The sequence below is a fragment of the Engraulis encrasicolus genome, chromosome 16 (genome assembly GCF_034702125.1).
Source record: "Engraulis encrasicolus isolate BLACKSEA-1 chromosome 16, IST_EnEncr_1.0, whole genome shotgun sequence".
Classification (NCBI taxonomy): domain Eukaryota; kingdom Metazoa; phylum Chordata; class Actinopteri; order Clupeiformes; family Engraulidae; genus Engraulis; species Engraulis encrasicolus.
Window position 1 is genome coordinate 39642924 of NC_085872.1, and position 21863 is coordinate 39664786.

The 21863-nt window shown below is 47.0% G+C and overlaps 1 protein-coding gene across 1 annotated transcript in view; it reads left to right on the forward strand.

Annotated features, from left to right (window-relative positions):
- Positions 1 to 21863, forward strand: part of maml3 (mastermind-like transcriptional coactivator 3) — a 152855-nt gene that overhangs the window by 99551 nt on the left and 31441 nt on the right. The window lies entirely within an intron of this gene.

A 21863-nucleotide genomic window follows, 5' to 3' on the forward strand; every position in this document is an offset into this window, starting at 1 on the left:
GGAGGTGGGGGAGCCCATTGCAGGTAGATCCGGTGGCGGTATGTATCGTATCGGAGGCTCTATGTGCGAAGCATGAAACAAAGAACAGGGGGAGAGATAAAGACAGAGTGCAGCCAGAGGAAAAAAAGCCTCAACACTGATGGCAATCTCCCATTCTTGTCTGCAGCTCTGGCTCATTGTGTGCATACCAGAGGTTGCGCTAGACTTTTTCACAGTCCGTCATTTTGACGGACAGGGTCGGAAAAAATCCGTCATGGCCTATTTTTTTAATTCTCCATATCGTTTCTCAATGTGGGGGGTCGCGACCCCGCACCGGGAACAACACATGCGCAATTGCGGCCAATTGAGAGTAAACCGCTGTGAATACACCCCCTTTCACTCGACATTCATTCTCCAACTTTGAGGATGGAGTCAATTTTACTGTCCACTTTCTCTCTCTGCCCCCCTCGTTGCACTAAAGCTGCAGATATATCTCATGACGCGCGTCTGATTCAGTGTTCAGCGCCATGGTCATAACCAGGGCTCTAAATTAACACACGCCAACACGCCAAACACGGGTGAGAATTAATTTTGGCTAGTAGAAAAAATTATCTACCCGCCAATTTGGCTAGTAGCGCCCGAGTACAGTAAATTATGAACGGCAAACCGCTGCTTGAATGACAACGATACGGCGAGATTTCCTACATTACCCATAAACACTACCGTCATGACGTAGCCTCCCACCGTGGGCTTTCCGAAGCAGCTCTGGCAGCGGCTACTCCATGCTGCTGTTGCGCGCGCCACGACAGAAAACGTTTCAGACGACCAGCCTACTGTCGGCTACGCTCACATTATTTTGACAGGCAACTCTCCTCCTCTGCTTCTGTCGCTTTCGCTCCACCACTTTTAACGTCACTATTAGGCCTACTGTTACTATTAGCACTCACCGACATAGAACCTTTCTCTAACAGGCTGCCTTTTTAAGCTGCGAGGACCTGACCGAAGAGTTTTAATGACATGACGCGGAATATGCCTATTTCTGTTTTGTATGTTTTGTGGTGGTGGTTAGAGCAAGATTCTGTGTTGGCGAATAGGCCTACTAGTAATAATAACAGTAATAGTAGTGACGTTTTTAAAAAGGAGTGGTTGTGGAAAGAAATTGCGACAAGGGCAGAGGATGATAACTATCTGTCAGAGTAGTGTGCGCGTAGCTGTCAGTTGTCTTCTGAAATGCTTTAAGTCCTGGCGCAACGTAAGTTGGAAAGCCCACTCCATCGGAAAGAAGAGCAGACCTTGCATAACCGTGCAAGTAGGCTACGTGAGAAAAAAAAAATCAATAACCAAAAAACTGCCAACGGCGACGCTATGGAAAGGACGCAAACATTTCCTTGATAGTTAAACATAGCGTGCTTCTTGTCATTTTGTTGCGCATGGTAGAGAAGAGCTCCTGGAGGAAATGAAGGTGTCTATAGCAGCATATAGGCTACATAAACACACAGACATACCCATTATTGCGTGCGTGTGCGTGTGTGTGCGTGTGTGTTGATCTCTCCTTCCCTCCTCTCTCCTCTTCTTTTCCTCTCATCTCTTCTCCTTCCTTGGAGTGTACAGATGTGAGGTTTTGTAGTGTTTGGCTGTGTGTTTGGTTGTAGGCTATGTTAAAGGTCTGTTGTGTGGCTTGAGTGATGTGATTCACTGTTTTCAGAGGTAAATATCAAGCAGAAGTTAAAAAAATAATTAAAAAGTGTATATAATATGCTTATTATGTTAAGTATTATGTAGGCCTATGTAGGCCTATAATGTTTATGTGTTTTGGAAATAGTTGAATAAAATAACCATGATTAAAAAAAAACATAACTAGCCTAACGCATAGCCTAGTTTATTTTGGCGAGATAAAAAAAAATGGCTAGTCTAGTTTATTTTGGTGAGATAAAAAAAAATGGCTAGTTGACCTTCTGTTTGGCTGGTAAGAAAAAATGTCTACTAGCCAAATTGGCTGGTGGTGGAAAAAGTTAATTTAGAGCCCTGGTCACAACAAACACTTTTTTAAAAGACGCGTGCAGGGCTTTATCCAACAGCTGTCAGTCACTCGTTTTGCTCTGATTAATACACCGATTGTAATACAAAGGCGCAGTGTTAAATGGGTTAAATAACATGCACGATGGAAAGGAAAGCCGTCTTGAAGCAGAAAGCTTTAGCCCAGGCAGTCGACAAAGGCACTGAAGCCTACAACAGGTAGACGACCAGATTTCGCAAAACTTTGTTGAAAAATGTCAGCGACGGTAAAGGGAGCCTCTCTATACGTAGCCCCATCGGCTTATATGTTGGCTCTGGGAGTGCGGTAAAGATGTCTGGATAAAAAATATATTGCCTATAATGGGCGAACCAGCTATCGAAATGAGAGAAGGTTAGCCGTTTCAGGCAACGTTTGCCAAGTTGTAAGTTGCGTTGCCTGGTAATATTTAGGCTTTTGAATATCCGTCATTTTTATTAGTTAATGTCCTGAAGCCGTTTTAGACCTGCGTTGCCTTTGAGTGAAGGTTCTGGCTAGCAAAAATGCTATTCGCATATTTGTTTATGTTTCAAGCGAGGAGTTATGAAACAATGCTTCTATGAAGGGCGATAGAGGGACAACTTCGTCATTGGCAGAAAATCAGATAGTCGGTAAATGTAGTAGGCCTAGGTCTACACATAGTTCTGAATCTTAAAGTCGAAGTCACACGTGTGGCAACGTCTTAGTTATTTTAATTCATTATTTGGAACAAGTGGAGAGGCGCGCGCTCTGCTGCAGCCAGCCGCACAGCCCAGCTGCGGCGCATGGTATGACAAGCAGGGAGAGAGGGAGAAAGGCAAAAGATAGTAGCATGAAATTATCTGCGCTGATAACTATGCCTAATTGAAATGCATATTTGCTCTACTCGATTGAGGCGTAGGCCTACTTAAACGTATTATTTATTTATCATCACCTTGAATATTGATCCGTCAAAATGACGGACAGGCTTCAGAAATTTCCGTCATCCTTCAAAAAAATCCGTCAATGACGGACATTTGTCGGTTAACGCGACCTCTGGTACATACTGTATAGCAATGCTGCTGATGACTCCTCCACAGTCGGTATTAAGACTTCATGGACGGCAAACTGGAGTGCGGCGTGGTCCTCCTCGCACACTCTTAAATCCGGCATTACGGAAAAAGGCAAACAGTGGCTTTCGCCAGAACGTGGCCATAGCTTGCTGTGTAGCAGCAGATGCTAGTGTTATTGCAAGTGGTTTATTGAAGAAACATGAATCATTCACACCTTTTTTTTAGCTTATTTCTTTTTCCCTCAGCTGTCAGTTTCATAACAAAAAAAAAATCAATATGACAGTAGCTCCTAGATATCTAGATGGACAGACCGATGGCCAATGGTGTTCTGAAAATGGATACGGTTCCTCTCTTTCCCCCTCGGGCACCACTTAGATGACCGTCACGGCCAGATTCACCCCCCTAGACTTTAATAAAGCCACCTCCTCAGCCGCGTCCCCCATGCTGCACCAGGCTGTCCAGCCTCTCGTCTCCGCTGTCGGCAGCTTGTGCCTGGGCTGATGAGGCCCTTTGTTGCCCTCTTGGAGCAGTGGGCTGGAGCAGGCTGATAAGACCTTAAAGGAGAGAAGGCAAAAGATGGAGTTGAGGGGCTGGGATGGTGCGGAGTGATGGAGAGGGTGGGTTGGGGGGTCAGCGATCGCTTGGCAAAGGGGTTAGCGATAACAGGGGGGAATATAGAGAGGTTCTGCCCACCCTGCTGGTCACCCTCTTGGCTTTCAAGGATCGCGTTATAGCAGGATAGTTGGCACGGCTGTGCGTAACCCGCAGGTAAATTAGTGGCTTGAGTCAGTGGGCAGTGAAATCTGGGTGGGGTTGGATCACCGACGATTGACCATGGCCAGGTGGTGACTCCACAGAGCAACACTACCAGTCAAGGCTGAGAGGAGATGGCAGAGGAGTAGTCATCTTCCTCCTCTAGATTTACACACCACACTGACTGAAGTGAGTTACTATGTGCGTGTGTGTGTGTGTGTGTGTGCGAGTATGTGGGAGCCTCAGCTTGTGTGTTCATGTGTGTTCCTCCTAGTAACGTATGGAGTGCTGCCTGGCAGTAAGGGGTCAGTGCGGTGCGCCCAAGCTTGAAAACATGCCGTCACCCTGCTATTCCCCCTGGTCAGCTACCACCACCACCACCACCTCCAGCACCACCACCTCCACCTCCCCAGAGCCAACACGGAGAGCTATGTCAGGGGAGTTGGGGGAACGGTTGCCATAGTCACATGAGTAAGGCAGGGAGAGGGAGCCAAGCTTTTCCTGGGAAGCGAGATGGAGAAGAGTGCAACATATCCTCACTGCTACTACCCTCTGTAGGCTAATGCTTCCTAGTGCTCAGGAAACCCACCAGTTAATCTCACCTCATATGCTAGTGTTATGGTGTCATTTATAGTAGGAACAATAATCCTACATTGATGACCAGTCCATCTGATTTTTGACAGTTTTCATGGCCAATCTACAGCATTGACCTTGAATGCCCTTGACCTTCCGGGTTCCCGGTGAAGATGGAAGCCATCCTAACAATATTGACCCATCAAATGGGATCTAGTTTTCAGATCCAACCAGATGTAGCCCTTAGGGCGTGCGTGTATGTGTGTGTGCGTGCCCGCTCCCTCCACACAACACCTCAGACCGTGACTGAGTGTCATTACTTCTCCACGGCAGCACACACCATTACGATACGTACTGTCCTCTTCTTTCCGCAGATCACCAGCTTGAAGTGGTGTGCAATCCCTCCACCGGCTGCTGCCGCGGATACAGAGACCAAATGAGGTGGAAGGAGATAGAAGGAAAGTTGGGGGTGGGAGGGGAGGTGTTGGCAGAGGGGGGGATGTGTAGAAGAGCGCTGGAGAAAGAAATAAAAGGAACGAGAATAGAAGGAAAATGCTGTGGCGAGATAGAGCAGAGCCCGAGGGGACGCAGGAAGATTTCCCATTTATTAAAACCCGTTATTAGGTTTGAGAGGGATGTGAAGAGGAGGCTTGAGGATGAAGAGATGGTGGAGATATAGACAAAGGCACGGGCTAGAGACAGAGGCACAGAGTTTTACTCGTTTTTTACTCGAGAAAAATCATGTCACATAAGTACGAGGTCTGAACTATCTGAACTCTAAATAAGTTGCCTATCCTTTCATCATAGGATTCATGTTATCGTTATATGACATTGGGCACGTGTAGTTCAGACACAAACTGTGACAAAACAATTTATATATAATTTACATTACTTGTACTGTAAAATCAAATGCTGTTTGCGAGTATAAGTATAGAATGGTCTGGAGCAGATTTTGTGATGCTGATCTGGTCCAGATCTGGCTGTTCATCGAAAGTATATTTCAAGTAAATGTGACTATGGTTGCTTTCAAAACGTGTGTCTGTGCACTTGATTGAGTGGTGCCTGTGCACGCTATGCTGTTATTGAGCAGTCTGAATCTTCCGAAACATAGCCAGAGGTGTATTCGATGAAACTCGGCAGCCTTCTGAAAATTTCAACATGCAGCCCAACATGTATGGCAACTACACGTACTGTGGGCCCCGTTTCTGTGGATGCCCTTTCACCCAGGGAATGGTGAGCTGCCCTCCCCTGTGCTGTGCGTCATTGCCTCGGATAACGTCAGTCCTGCGGTGCCCTGGAGACCTGGCATAGGATGGCTCCCGGGGGTTGCTTGCTTCCCATATCAGATCATCGGCAGGGCCAATGTTTTCACCTCTGCCTCGACACGTCATTCATCTACCCAACAACAACAACATCAAGCTGTACACACAGACTCGCGCATGCACACGCGTGCGAGCAGTCGCGCGCACACACACACACAAACTGAAAAAAATAACACACACACACACACACACACACACACACACACACACACACACACACACACACACACACACACACACACACACACACACACACACACACACACACACACACACACACACACACACAGGTTCGACATACAGTGCATGTACTGGAATGCGTTGCACTTCTCAGATGATTAAGGTATACATGGGTGTTATTGGTGTCTGCTATGCTAATACTAGTTTTTTTTACCTCCGCCAAGGAGGTAATGCTTTCGGTCGCGTTGGTTTGTCCGTCTGTCTGTCTGTCGGTTTGTTTGTTTGTTTGTCAGCAGCATAACTCAAAAACCAATCATCGGATGTGGACGAAACTTTGTAGGTTTGTTAATAATGACCCAGGGAACAAGTGAGTAAATTCTGGTGCTGATCCGGATCACGAACCGGAACCAGGACTTTTTTAAAGATTCTGTCTGCAGGATAACTCAAAAACGAATCAACTGATTTGGACAAAACTCCGGATCACGAAACGGAACCAGGACATTTCAAAGGATTCTTCACTGTCTAGACTAGAGACCCGAGTGACCAGAAATTGAATTGTGGGGACACAAGGCAGAAAGACTTAGGGTGTAACATAGTCAAATGTATCAAGCAGCTTCCTTGGCGGAGGTTTGCACTCACTGAGTGCTTCTAGTTAAAAGGTATTTTTGGGCCTCGAAGAGGGGATGTCTGCGCTTCAGCCTTGGTGGTGCTCACCGTCGAGGACAGCAGTATAAAGACAAACTGGGCTACTTCACAGTGACTAGACCCAGAGATGACTGGAGCACTCAGCAACTTTTTTAGAGGTTTTTTATTTTGGTGCACAAAATGACTGACGTTTCGGCGCACCTGCGCCTTCCTCAGAGTCAAACCATACTGGTGATACCACAGTCAAAATAAAGACATCTTCCCTCCCTTCTGCTTTGGCATTGGTTCTTCAAAGGGGGGTGGGTGTGTGTAGTAGTTAACCAGTAAGGGCACTCATGGTAGATCTAAAAGTTTTCATTTGTCAGTAAAGAAATAAACTGAAGGTGAAAATAAATCAAAGTGAAAATAATCATTATGGGCCAGAGCATTCTAAACACCCAAGTGGACACAATTAAACAAAAAACAAAAAACAAAAAATATTAATGATAAAATGAAACATTCTCAAAGAAAACATGAGAGACAAAGTTCCTCGTTAAGTCCATGGGGTTCCACTGTGTTCAGTGTGTGGATCCAGAAGGCTTCTCTTCTCAGTAGAAGTTTGACCACGTCACCACCTCTTTGGGGAGGTGTAATGCTGTCTATTCCCCAGAATTTAAGCGAAGCGCATGAGCATGAGGTATTTTTGGGCTTTTTTGTCGTAATTTTTGAGACAGGACAGTAGAGAGAGACAGGGAAGGAACGGCAAATGACTCGGGCCGGAATCAAACCCGGGTCTCCGGCTGGGCCGCTAATAGTAGTTTTTAATCATACGACCTACCATACACATCCTATATGATTTGCCCACCAGTAACCACACAATATGTGGGTTGACAGAGGCTGTGCGGGTGCGGGGTCATCAGTCTGCAGTTTAGGACCGGTCTCTACGGCTTTCTCCCGCTTTAGCACCATGAATCAGCAGTGGCAGGATCCATGCGGCCATTTTTAAATCGTAGCCCTTTTGGGGATCGGTTTGCTTGCCACTGAAAAAGCCGTCAACCCCGGACGCGGCCATGCGCGGCGCGGTCGCAGTTCAAAAATAGGATATGCTGAGGACGACACTCTTGAGTTATTGTCCTGTTTTGCGCAGGTATATTTCTTGCCCCTTGCCGTCCTCATCCCCACCACACACACACACACGTCGAACCCAGCATCACCCATCCAAACCTTGTTGAGGGGGGACAAATGTGAAGCCCAGGGGGAGCCAATGTTGGAACAAGAGCCAAAAAAAATCCCTCCTCTTCTTTTCTCCTCTCCTCTCCTCTCCTCTCCTCTCCTCTCCTCTGCTCTCCTCTCCTCTGCACTCCACTCCTCACCTCTCCTTTCATTTCCTCTCCTCTCCTCTCCTCTCCTCTCCTCTCCTCTCCTCTCCTCTCCTCTCCTCTCCTCTCCTGTCCTCTCCTGTCCTCTCCTCTCCTCTTCTTTTCTCCTCTCCTCTCCTCTCCTCTCCTCTCCTCTCCTCTCCTCTCCTCTCCTCCTCCCCTGAGGACTCCTTACCCCCACTCTCCTGCCTCCGCACCCCCACCACCAGTGCCATTTATCACCCACACCGAGTGAGTTCCATTGGGGGGAGCAGTGTGGAGGAGGGGATGGCAATGGGAAGGTGTGTTTGTGTTTGTGTTTGTGTTTCTGTTTCTGTTTCTGTGTGCATGTGTGTGTGTTGGTGTGTGTGTCTGCGTCTGTGTCTGTGTGCGTGCCTGCATGGCTGTGTGTGTTTGTGCATGTGTGTATGGGTTATGTGTTGTGGTTGGTTGGCTGTGGTACCTGCTGTGGGCTGTGTCCTCACCGTGTGCCATATATGGGCGTACGTGTACCTCTTCATTTGTTCCCATGGAGGGGAAAAAAGCTGTTTGCCACGACAGGCTCATTAGTAGCCTCTCTGCTCCACGGCTGCGATATAGGAGCTGCACGCACGCACGCACGCACTCGCACTCGCACTCGCACTCGCACACATGCACAGGTTGTGATGGGCTTATTTATTTGTTTGCGTCCGCATTCACCTTCACAAAGGGAAGGTGCTCTCTGTCTGCACATGAGAGTGTGTTTTGTCCACGTGTGTGCTCTACTGTGTGTGGTAGGGTGAGAGGTTTTTTTGGCATGTTTGTTTCCATTTGGATACGAGTGTGTCATTTGTGAGAGCAATTGCAATAAGGGGGTTATATATCAAGCGGGCTATTTGTGAAGGTGACTGTGTTGCTCCACTGTCAGGCAAGAAGTATGCAGCACAATATTTTTGGCCACCTGGATTATCAAATAAAAAGCCCGATAGTACCAAGTAATACCTCGCCATCACATCAAGCAACCTCCTGCGAACAATTCGCTATTCGAATCTTGAGCACAAATCTGAAGTGTCAGGCTTTTCACATCAAGGTCTCCAAGCAAACAGAGGCTAAAACATAAAGGGAAAAGAATCTGGTGCCACACGGATGTCCTCTGAGGACTCTGATGAAGACGCATGTCGAAACGTTAGTGTTATTGCGCTGAAAAAAATAAATAACAAAAAAATAGATATCTGTGTGGCACCAGATTATGTTCCCTTTGTACTTATAATTTAGTCCTGCTCTGGTTGCACCGGATTGTTAATTTAGAAGCATGGAGTGTGTATCTCCTTTGTCTTACAGAGGCTAAAACATCTTTGAAATCCTTATAGACAGTACGTACAGGGAATGTCCAGGCAAACAGAGTGGTCCATTTCCATTTTTTCGGCTTCTCCTACTCTGTGACCCTCTTGCTGTCCATTTGATGCTTCAGACGGAGCGACTTCCTCTGGCGGCTAATCTCCATAGGGGATCTGGAGCCTAAAATCATCTTTAATGGACGGGTTACCAGGTTACCGCTCGAAATCGCACACTCGCATCTCATTTCCGAGGCCATATCATCGCTGTCTGGCGACCAATCGCATGAGCTAGATGGACGCCATTCCGCTAATGATGGTTCAAAATGAGGTGGTGCCGACTCCGGTCCTCGATTGGCCAGAGCCAAATTCCTCCAACGTGGATGCTGAATCCTGCCTTCCAACCATTAGTATCTCAGCTAAGAGATGGGGTGGGTATTGGCAAGGGGTTCACGATTTGATGCGCATCACGATATACATGCCACAATGCAATACTATCACGATGCATTGCACAACATTATACAATAAAAATATAAATAAAAACTAGTTTGTATGAAGAATAGGTCAGAAAGGGCTTATAATAAAGTTTCAAAATAATAATGATGATGATTTGAAGCTTGGAAGCACTATCACATCATAGCATGCGGTTGTTGTCTGGACTAAAGGGTAACAGAACTTTGAAAGGACACATCACCATACTGCGCTCTCGCATCGCGATACAGTACCCTGACTGTGTATCACGATTAATCACCATTTGATTCAATGTCGCCACAGCCCTACTCAATCTGCTCACACATCATGGATTGCTAATTTTTTTCTCCCTCCTGATTCATAAGGGTTAAGCCTCTATACAGCATAAGCACTCTAAGAGGATTTGGATCTGACCCTGATGACCAGAAGTCAACACAGGAGTTCTGCTATTGAGTGCGCGTGTGCGTGTGCGTGTGCGTGTGCGTGTGCGTGTGTGTGTGTGAGAGAGTGTGTCCACGTGTGCGTGTGCGTGTGCATTTGCGTGTGCGTGCGTGTGTGTGTGTGTTTGCCTTTATGTTTCGTTGGGAGACAGAGGCCTAACCACTCTCCAGTACACTACATTGTCCTTTGATGTCTTCATAGTAGGGATGCAAACGATTAATCGATCAATCGACTTTAATCGATCAATGCATTAATCGATTAAAAACATGTGGGAATATTTAAATCACCTTTGGATTAAAGAATTGAAATAAAATACCACATTTAAAGATCGCCTCTCAACGTAATTTAAATAATATTGCCGTGTTCCCAATTGTTATTGAATGTGTTACGCGTTGGTCCTGTTTTAAAAAACGTTCTGGTTGCTTTGTTTCAAGACGTTTTTGCAAGCTGGCAAGGTGGCTTGTGGAGAAACGAGAGAGTGTTCCGTGTTTCTCGTGGAAATGCGTCTCTGATTGGCTCACTCCTCCTGCTCTCAAAGAAACGCGTCTCTGATTGGCTCAGTCCTCCAGCTCCTGGAGGGAATGTAATGGGAAACAGAGTCGCCACTTCCCCGGGTGGTACTGCACTATAGGGGCGCCAACGGAGGCGTGCAGGCTCCATTCAGGGCTGTGCTCTTTCGACAGCGACCCCTAGGCGAGCTGTAGGCACGGAGCAACCGGAGTGAGCAGGCTTTATGTATGAGGCTTTGTGCTGTGTGTGTACCTGAGAGTAGCAACCAGCTGATAGCTAAGCTAAGCTATGTTTCGGGCCACCAGACGTTGCTTGTTTCGAAAACAAGCAGAAAAAAATTACTCGACATGTTTTTAGATAAATGGGTCGATATAAACCTTTGTGGGCAACGCCTTCTTTCGACGTGACGAAACACAGAAAGGCTTTCGTGATTCGCTCGTTTCTCTGCATTATTGATGTAAATTGGGAAACACCGGGAAACACAGCCAGGAGAGTTGACGCACCGCTATGAGAGCCTTGCAAGTGAGTTTAACTTGGGGTGACCGTCCGATCTTCGAAAGGAGTGAGTAAAACTGAGTTTTATCGGAAGTTGGCCTTTAAATTAATTCTATCTCAATTTTTAATTAAAAGTTTTAGATTTAGTAGTTTTTTTTTAAAAGAAACATTGAGATTTCGGGGGGAAGACGCTGCTTATCAGTTCATCGTAAGTCGATCGATAAGGCTATCAACTAATGATTAATGAATTAATCGATAATTTGCATCCCTACTTCATAGCCATTAAAGCCACCTCTTGCCTTGCCTCTCACCAGTAGCGACCAACACAAACACAGTGATGGAAGTCATTATTTCTCTATGGAGGGTGCGCGACCAGCTCTACCAGAGCGAATTCGCCAAGGGCTAAGCAAATTGAGCGACCAGAGTGAATTTTTACGATTAAAGTCAAGCTAATCTTATGGAAATGAGCCATGACGTGGTTCGCCGAAACCAATTGGAATGTTCACATCTCCGAATGTCCCAGGCTTTCAAGCCAGAGCCGTTATGTGATTAGCTAAATCAAACATGTCAATGTCTTATCCAGAGCGAATACAGCAAATTCAAGGCGAAACAACTTCTGCTACCTTCGCTGCCAGGCAGCGTAGTTCGCTCTTGGTCTGAACGCTGCATGATTCACTGTCTCAAGCTTTCGCTGCTTTATTTTAAAAGTTGGTTTCACCAGCCTTTGTGATATACAGTACCTCTCCTGCTTGTGTTCCTCGTTATTGACAGGTGTGTGAGTACAGTCTGTGTGTGTTTTCAAATGAGAGGCTGTGCTGTATGTTTGTTACAGTCCAAGTGTTCGTGAACTGTCACAATAGTGGCGAATGTATCAACTGTGTTGTGCACACACGTTGTCCTCCACCTTTGTCCTCTCTCTCTCTCTCTCTCTCCCTCTCTCTCTCTCTCTCTCTCTCTCTACATGTGTGTCTCCCTCTGGCTTCCACTCTCACTCTTTTTCTCTCCATCTCTCTCTCTGTCCATATCTTTCTCGCTATGTATCGCTCCCTTACTCTCTCTCTCTCTCTCTCTCTCTCTCTCTCTCTCCCTATCTCTCTCTCGATTGTGTGGTTGTGTGGGGAGATTTCGTGCTTCGCTGGAGAGTGAGTGGTTGTCATTTCACCAACAGGCCGGGGCATAATTAGGCACAATGGATGCAGCTTAATGGAACAGATGCCTCTTTGTAAACGGGAGTCCGCCACGGCGTGCATGCATACACACACTTTGATACACACACAAGCACGCACGCACACACACATACACGCGCACACATACACGCGCACGCGCACACACACACACGCACACGCACACACACATACACACACACACACACACACACACACACACTGTGTGTGTGACCTGCTGCTCGCCTCGAGCTGCTCCACCATCTCCCTCTCCCTCTTCTTTCTCCCTCTTCTTTCTCCCTCTTCTTTCTCCCTCTTCTTTCTCCCTCTTCTCCCTTTTCCCTTGCTTTTCTTTTTGTCTCCTCTCTGTATCATTCTCTTGTTCTTTCACTCCTTTTTTTGGCTCTCTTACTGTCTCCTTTGCTCTCGATCTCCTGCTGTTGCGCTCTCTCTCTCTCTCCTCCCCGTGCTTTTTACCGCATTCTCTCTCTCTCTTTCTTTCTCTCTTTCGTTCTTTCTCTTGCTCTCCCTCTCTTCCTCCCTCCCTCACTCCCACACGCTTTCCCCACTCTCCCCACTGCCCTGCTCTTTGTACTCTCCCTTCTCTTTTCTTTCTTTTCTCTGTGTCTGCAGTAGGACTGTCTTGTTCCAGCCAAAGCGCCCACACTCCTCCTCCTCCTCCTCCCTTCTCTCTGTCCCTCCCTCTCAGCCCTCCCTCCCGCCCTCTCTCTCTCTCCCTAATGGCTGTTCTTTCCAGCTCCTACTCCTATCAGCAGGGTGATAATGCTACGTCAGACTCTAATCTGGCAGGAGAGGCTGCTGCAGTCACCCTGGATTGTGGTGGGTTTAGCTCTCTCTTTCCTTCTGCTCTCTCTCTCTCTCTCTTTCTTTTTCTCTCTCTCTCTTTCCCTTTCTTTCTCTCTGTCTCTCTCTTTCTCTCTCTCTGTCTCTCACTCACTCTCACACTCTCTTTTACTCACTCGCTCTTCTATCTCTCTCCCTCCTCCTTCCTCCCTCTCTCACCCTTTCTCCGCTCCCCCTCCTTCTCCCTTTTCCACTGCTCACTCTTTTTCTCTTCACAGTCTCTATCTTCTTTCTTTCTTTCTTGCTGCTTGAGCGCCCTGCCTTTCTTTCTGTCTTGATGCTCTCTCGTTTACACTCTGTCGTTGTCTTTGTTCTGTTTTTTTCCATTTCTTAAGCAGACATTCTCTGTGTAATATTTTCCATTGAAGACCTTCAAAGATTTTTTCTTCCCAGAAATGTGCTTTTAATGTTTCTTTGCCTGATCGTTGGCTTCACTTTACCTTGGCTTGTGAATGTGTTTATCAAGATGGTTAGCAATCACTAGTCTAGCTAATGAGCTTGTCCATTCCTTCCTAAATATACTATTCAACGAGGATATTCACTCACTTCACAGACCTTATTAGGAATCAAAACTGAATCCAAGTTGCAACTGGAGCTTGCCCCAGCTTCAGGACCGTCCTGTTTGTCGCACCCCACTGCAAACCACACGCCAAAAGGCCATCATTCTAGTGTGTTGCGTGACTCGTTAAAGTTGGGTACAAGGAAATATGCCATTTATGCACAGCAATGTCTGTGCACAGCAAATGGCCCAGTGACCAGAATGGGGTCATTTCATGTGAAATCAGACTTTCAGGGGCCCAACCAACACAGACTTTAATACAACATCATTTGCCTTTAATAGATGGTTTTGATGTTGTTTAGAAGCTCTTCTGGCTCGAATGACACAAAAACATGGAACACAACAGTTATTTGTATGAATAATGACATATTAAAATATGAAAAATTGCATATAAGATCTATATATTATGGCCAATATCTTGTCCAAACTTGTTTTATTTAAATCCGTGTCAGTTGGGCCCAAAAGTTTCAGATTTCATATGAAATCAAATGACACAATGTCTTTCCTTCAGTGTCACTTCTAGCCTTCTGAATATACCGATCAACCTTCTGAAAAACCACGAGATCCACAACAGGTGATGATGTGAATTTGTCAATCACTACATACCTGGCTATTTCCACATCAGTGAAGTTGTGCTTTCTCGAGCTGAGTCAGTCAGCCCACTGTCCAGTTCTGTTGCACCTACTACACTATAGAGCAGTATTTCTCAACCTTTTTTTAGGCGAGGTACCCTTTCAATTCATGAAAAATGTGAAGGCACCCCAAACCAACAAGCCGTAACATGGTATCGCATCCAATATCACACAAGCTTAGAAAAGTAACTCAACCTATGTTCGAAGTTACAACTTACTGGGGTGACCTAAATTTACTTTATTGTGTGTAAATGGCAGATGAAAGATTCCACTGACTAAGCATTCATTTATTAATTTAGACAAATATGTATTATATTACATAATTTATTTATCAGCCACGTTTTCATGGCACCCCTGAGGGGGGTGTATTCAACTAGTATTGAACTAGTCTAAGTGATGGGCTTTTGTTTTGCATGAGTTGTGGTAGACTACGAAAGGCCTGATTTAGGAAGAAAGAAAAGGAGGGAGAGGTATAGAAGGCAACGAAGAGAATAATTGAAAAAGAGCTGAGATTTGAGCTTTCATTCCTGCATTGTTAGCGCTGGTGCTAATGAAGAGCGTGGGGGCTAGCTAAAAGTGCTGACTCGTCGCCTTCTTCCTTTGAGTTCCTGCTGACCTGGGTGCCAGTGTCTGTCTCCCTTTGCCTCTCCCCCTTACTCTATCTCTTGGTGTATCTGTGGTGACTTCAGCAAAAGCCCTTCGCAAAAAACCCTCCACGCCAGTCTTACCATCGGTGCTCTCATGCGGCTCCGTGAGTGGATGCTACTTGATAACGTTGTCGTGTGTGAGTTTACCGTGGGAGCTGGACCGAGTGGCTCTATCCCTCGCCTCAGCCGTCGCCCCTCCCCTCCCCTCCCCCTATCCACTGTGGTGCTCGTCATCGTTTGATTATGCCTGCTCCCTCCGTCCACCTCCTCCTTGTGCTACGCTTTGTCACCCCCAAGATTGGAACAGCACACACAGTTCCTGCTGAAGAGGCAGAAACCTCTACACCCCCCCCCCCCACACACACACACACACACACACACACACTCCCTTTCTTTCTCTATCTACACCCCCCCACCCCTCCCTCCCTTCTTCCTTATTTCAGAGAGAAAAGGTCACAGTCACAACACATTGTCAGATGTAAGAACACAGCAATTACTTGTGGAGGCACACCATAACTTGTCCATAACTGTGTTATACATGGGTTGGAGCGCAAGTGTGTGAACACATTTACAGCTGTAAGAACACTGCTGAGAGGCTTTGGCTCATGTCCTGCAAGCACTACTACTATACTGTGTGTGACTGCCTGACTGGTGGTCATGGTGTAACGGTGCATACACACCACAAGCGCGGTGGTCCACTTAACGTCCACTGAACGTCCACTGAACGTCCACTGAACGTCCACTGAACGTCCACTGAACGTCCACTGAACGTGTCCGGTATCAGTCCGAAACGGTTAGAATACATGTAAACAGATCATGCCTTGCACTAGGGCTGTCCGCAAGTAATCGACTAATCGTTGGTCGACCAAAAAAAATTCTAGTCGACCAAATCCCATTGGTCGATTGGTCGCAGCGGAGGAAAAAAAAAAACAGCGTCTCGTCTAAGGACTTTCAGGACTCTTAACTTGAAGGGCGTGACAAAGGAAGACGTGTTGTATTTGTTTGACTAGGATAGAAGGCTTCAAGTTAATTTGGTCATGTCTGGAAGGAGCTCTAAAACATGGGATCCTTTTTGAAAAGGATACAGATTGCTTGTCAGCCAATGGTCACTAACGTCGGGTGAGAAGATAAATCGATTAGTCCTTTGGTTGACCAACAAAATCCTTGGTCGTGGACAGCCCTAGCTTGCACACAGGAGCGCGGTGTAAGCGCGGCGCATGTCCGGCCCGACCGGACGTGTCCGCGATGCTCCTTGAAAATAGAACTTTTCCTGTGCGGACGTCCGCATTCAGTGAGCGGGTTCCATTGAAAATGAATGGCTGCTGCCCGCGGATAGAACGTGGACGCTGTGCAGTGTGAAAGGCAGCCCGCGAACCTCTCGGACTCGCAATGCTCCCCGACACGTTAAGCGAACGTGAATATCTTGGTGTGTATGTACCGTAAGCCTTCCAGGCCGTGCTGTCATACATGCTGCTGGTCATCTGCAGGGGTCCAAAAGGAATGGGTTTGATGTCCACACTAGCGTCTATCTATGGTTGCTTCCTGAAAACACCTCACAAATGAGTTTGGGTGTACAGAACATGCAGCGTGTTCTCTCTCTCTCTCTCTCTCTCTCTCTCTCTCTCTCTCTCTCTCTCTCTCTCTCTCTCTCTCTCTCTCTCTCTCTCCCCCCCCCTCTCAATCTCTCTCTCTCTCTCTCTCTCTCTCTCTCTCTCTCCCCCCCTCTCTCTCTCTCTCTCTCTCTCTCTCTCTCTCTCTCCCTCTCTCCCCCTCTACCATAGCTCATTGTTGCACCATCCCACCATAGTATCGCCATGAATTCTAAACAAATTCCACAAAAGTAAAAATTAAATTCTCAGTTGTAGACACATTGTTACGTGTTGTGCAGCATTCCATTCCTCATGGTAACAAGTTCCACGAAAGGCCAACAACAAGAAAGCTGTTGTCATATTTGTTGTTATTAACGGTCTGCGGTTGTTCTGTGCCGTGCTGCTGTGTTTTATTTATGTATTTTAACTAGTGAGCAAAGATTGCACAGGGTGTTATGAAGGCTCAGCGCCAGATGAAATGGCCCTGCTTGATAGCAGTTAAACAGTGTGTCTGTGACGCCGGTCCCAGCAGGAAAAAAAGAGTTACATTCTTTTCTGGAATGTTGCATTGAGCTAAATTTAGACTCTTGTTTCCGCAACCCCCTCCCCCTCCCCCCCTTCCTTTCTGTTGTCTTTTCCACTCTTTTGTTTTAATTTTTTAAATTCAATTGTTTATTTATTTGAATTTTAGCACCTCAGATGAAAAAAATCATGGCCATATTTGCAGACTCATTTGGGAGTTTTGCCTTTAACCCCTTAATGCACGCCCTACCTCCAGTGGCACGCTTTAATAGTCATTGAAGAGTTACGTACCATAGTACTACTCTACTATGGCACAACAAAGGGCCTTTAGTAATGCATTACGACTTGGTCTTTCCCATTCTGGTAACAACAAATGTATAACGACGTGTCTTAACGGGTGAAGTGATCCTGCCTCTGTGCCCTCAGCAGGCTGACAGATTTGGTTGACAGCCACCAGTCATGGTCACCACCATTAGGGCTTTCAGGCCGACCAGCACGGAGCCGGTGCCGGTGTCCGCAGACTCCACACCAGTTTCGTTCAGCACTAAAGTGCTTATTTGCAAACTGCCCGTGTTCATACCGGACTCTGAACTTTTCCCGCACATGACTGTGTTACCCGGATGAACCTGCTGACGGCCACGCTGTCATCACGGTTCGCAGAGAAAAACCTAGTATTTTGCGGTTCGCATTGCAAACCAACTTTCCGGTTCGCGAACGCTAAAATCTGTGGCGTGAACACGCCGGCCGGTTCGCGATTAGGTGCGGAAACGGGCACCGGCAAGGTTCTCAGTCAGCCTGAATGTGCTACATGAGAGCAAACAAGGGGCCACATGTTACAATACTGTGACTGTACATGTGACGGTGTACTGTAGCTGAACTCGTACTGTACTGTGCACACCTACACACACTTACACTGATAGTATTTAAAGCGACCTTGGGTGTTTTGAAAGGCGCTATATAAAACGAAGGTATTATTATTATTATTATTATTATTATTATTATTATTATTATTATTATTATTATTATTTGGCACTTCACTCTTTTCACTCTTCTATCTTTTCAGCCTGAATAATATTCTTCCCTCTGCTCATCACATTCACAGTATCTGACCACTCATATACTTGAACTGTCTAAAAGCCTTGCTCAAGATCGCAGTAGCTGCACTATGCGCACACTCACACATGCACACAGGATCCATCTTTTCATACAGGCACACACACAGGCAGATGCACACACACACACCCATATACACACACACACACACACACACACACACACACACACACACACACACACACACACACACACACACACACACACACACACACACACACACACACACACACACACACACACACACAGACTGTACGCACTCAGAAGCTTGATTTATAAGCCCCTCTAATGGCTCCCAATCATTTGCATTATTAATATGAAGGAGCTGAGGCCCGTCCATGCGCCGAGTATTGATCTCCATATGCTACACTAAGATGTCTAATCACGGCACCATATGCCGCTGGGCTGCTGATCAATCAGCCTCGACGGTGCCTCACTGTGTGTCACCCTGTGCCGTGCTGTGCCGCATGCCTCGTAGCCACACCCCCCCACCCCACGTAAACTGTCAAAAAAGATGCCAGAGATTCGACTGCGGAGGGGCAGGCTTTTATCTGTTCCGAGTTTTAGCAAGAAGAAAAAAATTGCTAAAATTGCGCAGCCGTGAGGCAAGGTGATGGAAGGTACTAGGCAACAGGGAGGTAACCAGGTCATCCTGGGTGTGAGCGGTGCATCCCGATCTCAGGAAGGAGGTTTTGGGTGCATTTCTCGAAACATAGTTGCTAACTGCGTTAGTTAATTTGTTGTTTGCGATGCAATTTCCCATTGGCAACTACGTAAGCTACTAACTGGCTAACAACTACGCTTTAGAGAAACACACCCCTGTACTGTAGGTGGCGCACTGTACTCTAGCAGGATGTCCTCCTTGCCGGCTTCCTGCAGTGCCGCGCTCTGCTGGTGGGCTACCAAGAGGCAGAGGCAGAGCTGAGGTATTGATCTGGCCCCTGAGACATGGGTGCTGTCACAGCAAATGTGAGTGTTGCTGAGTGTGGCTACAGAAAAGCGCAGATAGGACCCCGCATGCAATGCAGCAGCCACGTACACAAGAAATTAAAGTGTGCAAGTGCGCAGATGCCTGCACACACACACATACACACATACACACATACACACATACACACACACACACACACACACACACACACACACACACACACACACACACACACACACACACACACACACACACACACACACACACACACACACACACACACACACACACACACACACAAACAAACACAGACACAAACACACTCATGTGTGTGCTTCTAATGTGAATATTTGTGTGGTAATTGGTGGGTAGTGCACATGTGTTTTGAGGGCATGGGTGGCTCCCATTTGGTGCTGGCTGATGGTTATTTGGCACAAGGCAAGACTAGCCTGCCAGTGCCCTTATAAACATCAAGGCATACTGCATACCTCTGTTTTCTTTTTGCCTCTCTCTATCTCTATCTCTCTCTTTCTCTTTCTTGCTCTCTCTTTCTCTCTCTCTCTGTCTCTCTGTCTCTCTGTCTCTCTCTCTCTCTCTCTCTCTCTCTCTCTCTCTCTCTCTCTCTCTCTCTCTCTCTCTCTCTCTCTCTCTCTCTCTCTCTCTCTCTCTCTTGCCTTTTTTCCTTTTAGTCTCCCTCCGTGTAAAGCCCAAATCCCACCCATATTTAGAGACTTAACCCCTCTCTTTCATTTTCCCCCCACCTCGTTCCCCATCATCCCCCTGTGTCAGGGATCTGCTGCTAGCCTAGCGCCAGCTAATCTGTGCTCAGCGCAGAGGCACGCTCTGGGCGCGTGCGGTCTCTAGACTGAAGCGGCATCTGGAATAGACTGCAAATGAGTCTCCCCCCCCCATTTACACACACACACACACACACACACACACACACACACACACACACACACACACACACACACACACACACACACACACACACACACACACACACACACACACACACACACACACACACACCATCCATCCATCGCTTTCTCTTTTCCTGTCTCCCAGCCAGCCCCTCCTGCTTCCTTGTGGGCTAGCTGTCAGTGGGGAAAATCAATGGGCTACATGCTCTTATCTGGTCCTGGTGTCTAACCCAGGAGTGTAGCAGGAACCGGGAGGACACGCTAGACCAGAACCCCCTGAGCTGGAGTGGTCTGGTGTGGTAGCACCTCCCCTTTTCAATATTTGTTTTGGGAGTTAGTATAAAAAGAAGACAATCCGCACACTTCAGGTCTATTTTTGTGCAAAGAAGCTTTACTTGACTTGCAAGCTTTCGGTCCTTAGACCTTCATCAGGTCTTTTTTTTGGGAGTTAGTAAAACTTACTGAGTCAGAAAGTTGAAGTTGCAGACAGGAAATGATGAGGAGAGAGAGAGACAGAGAGACAGAGGTTTGGGTCATACCCAGTTCCACACTCTAACCTGGGTCCCGGATGGTATTGGATCCCATTTGTGGTGCCATAGTGTGCTGCGCCACAGCACCACTACCCCCTACCCCTGATAGCACCTCCTTTCAGTATTGCAAGGCCACCACAGTCAAACCCCAAAGTGAACCCTTAAAAAACTTGGGGGCTACCCTCATGCCTCCATCAGAAAGTCTGTAGCTTCGTACTGATGAGTCATAACATTTTTTATTGTAATGTTACTCAATACTGGTGTGTGCGTGCGTGCCTGCGTGCGTGCGTGCCTGCGTGCGTGCGTGCGTGCGTGCGTGCGTGTGTTTTATTCTGCCCCTCTTCGTGTATGTCTGTCATGTATTTCTCTCCACTCCTAACAGATGCGATTGGATGTATGTCTGGGTGGCACGCTAGCCTGTCGACTGGCAGAGCTGGGGGTAATTAGAGAATCAGAGAGTCTGATGATTCCTTCCTCATAGCAACCATAGCTCCTCTCTCCTCACAGCCCTCAACAATCAACAGTGTCGTGTCGCAATAAGGCTTGTGTGCGTCAATAAGGCTGTGTGCGTCTGTGTGTGTGTCTGTGTGCGTCTGTGTGTGTCTGTGTGTGTCTGTGTGCGTCTGTGTGCGTCTGTGTGTGTCTGTGTTTGTGTGTGTTCTTCCTCCTGCTCTGCTAACTCTCTGTAGCTGGCGTCTCACCCACGCACTGCTGTTTTGTGCATTTTTGTTTGTGTGATGTGTGCGTGCGTGCGTGTGTGTGTCTGTGTCTGTGTCTGTGTCTGTGTCTGTGTCTGTGTGATGTTGTGTGTGTGTGTGTGTGTGTGTGTGTGTGTGTGTGTGTGTGTGTGTGTGTGTGTTTTGAGATGGGGGTGGGAGGATGCTTGCACACTTAAACACATGTTTGCTCTTCCCCTCTTGTTTTGTGTTGGAGTCACAGGGGCTGTTTTCTCCTCCTCTTCCCCCTTCTCTCTTCTCTCATCTTCCTTTTCTCTTTTCTTCTGTTTGCTTCTTTACTTTGCCACTCCTCCTTCCCTCCCTCCCTCTCTCTGTCTGTCCTTCTCTCTTGCACTCTCTCTCCCTTTTTCGGCGTCTCAGTAGAGTTGAGTCTCCTGGGGGAATTGCACCCCCCGCCCCCCCTTTCTCCCATGCTGACATGCACCGCTTTCAGGAGAAGAGGAGGGAGAGTGAGAGGAGGAGGATATGGCCACAACAATGCTAATGACTGTGTACACAGTTAGCGTGCTTCGTATTAGCATAGAAAGGAGGGAGGGGGGATGAAGAGAGA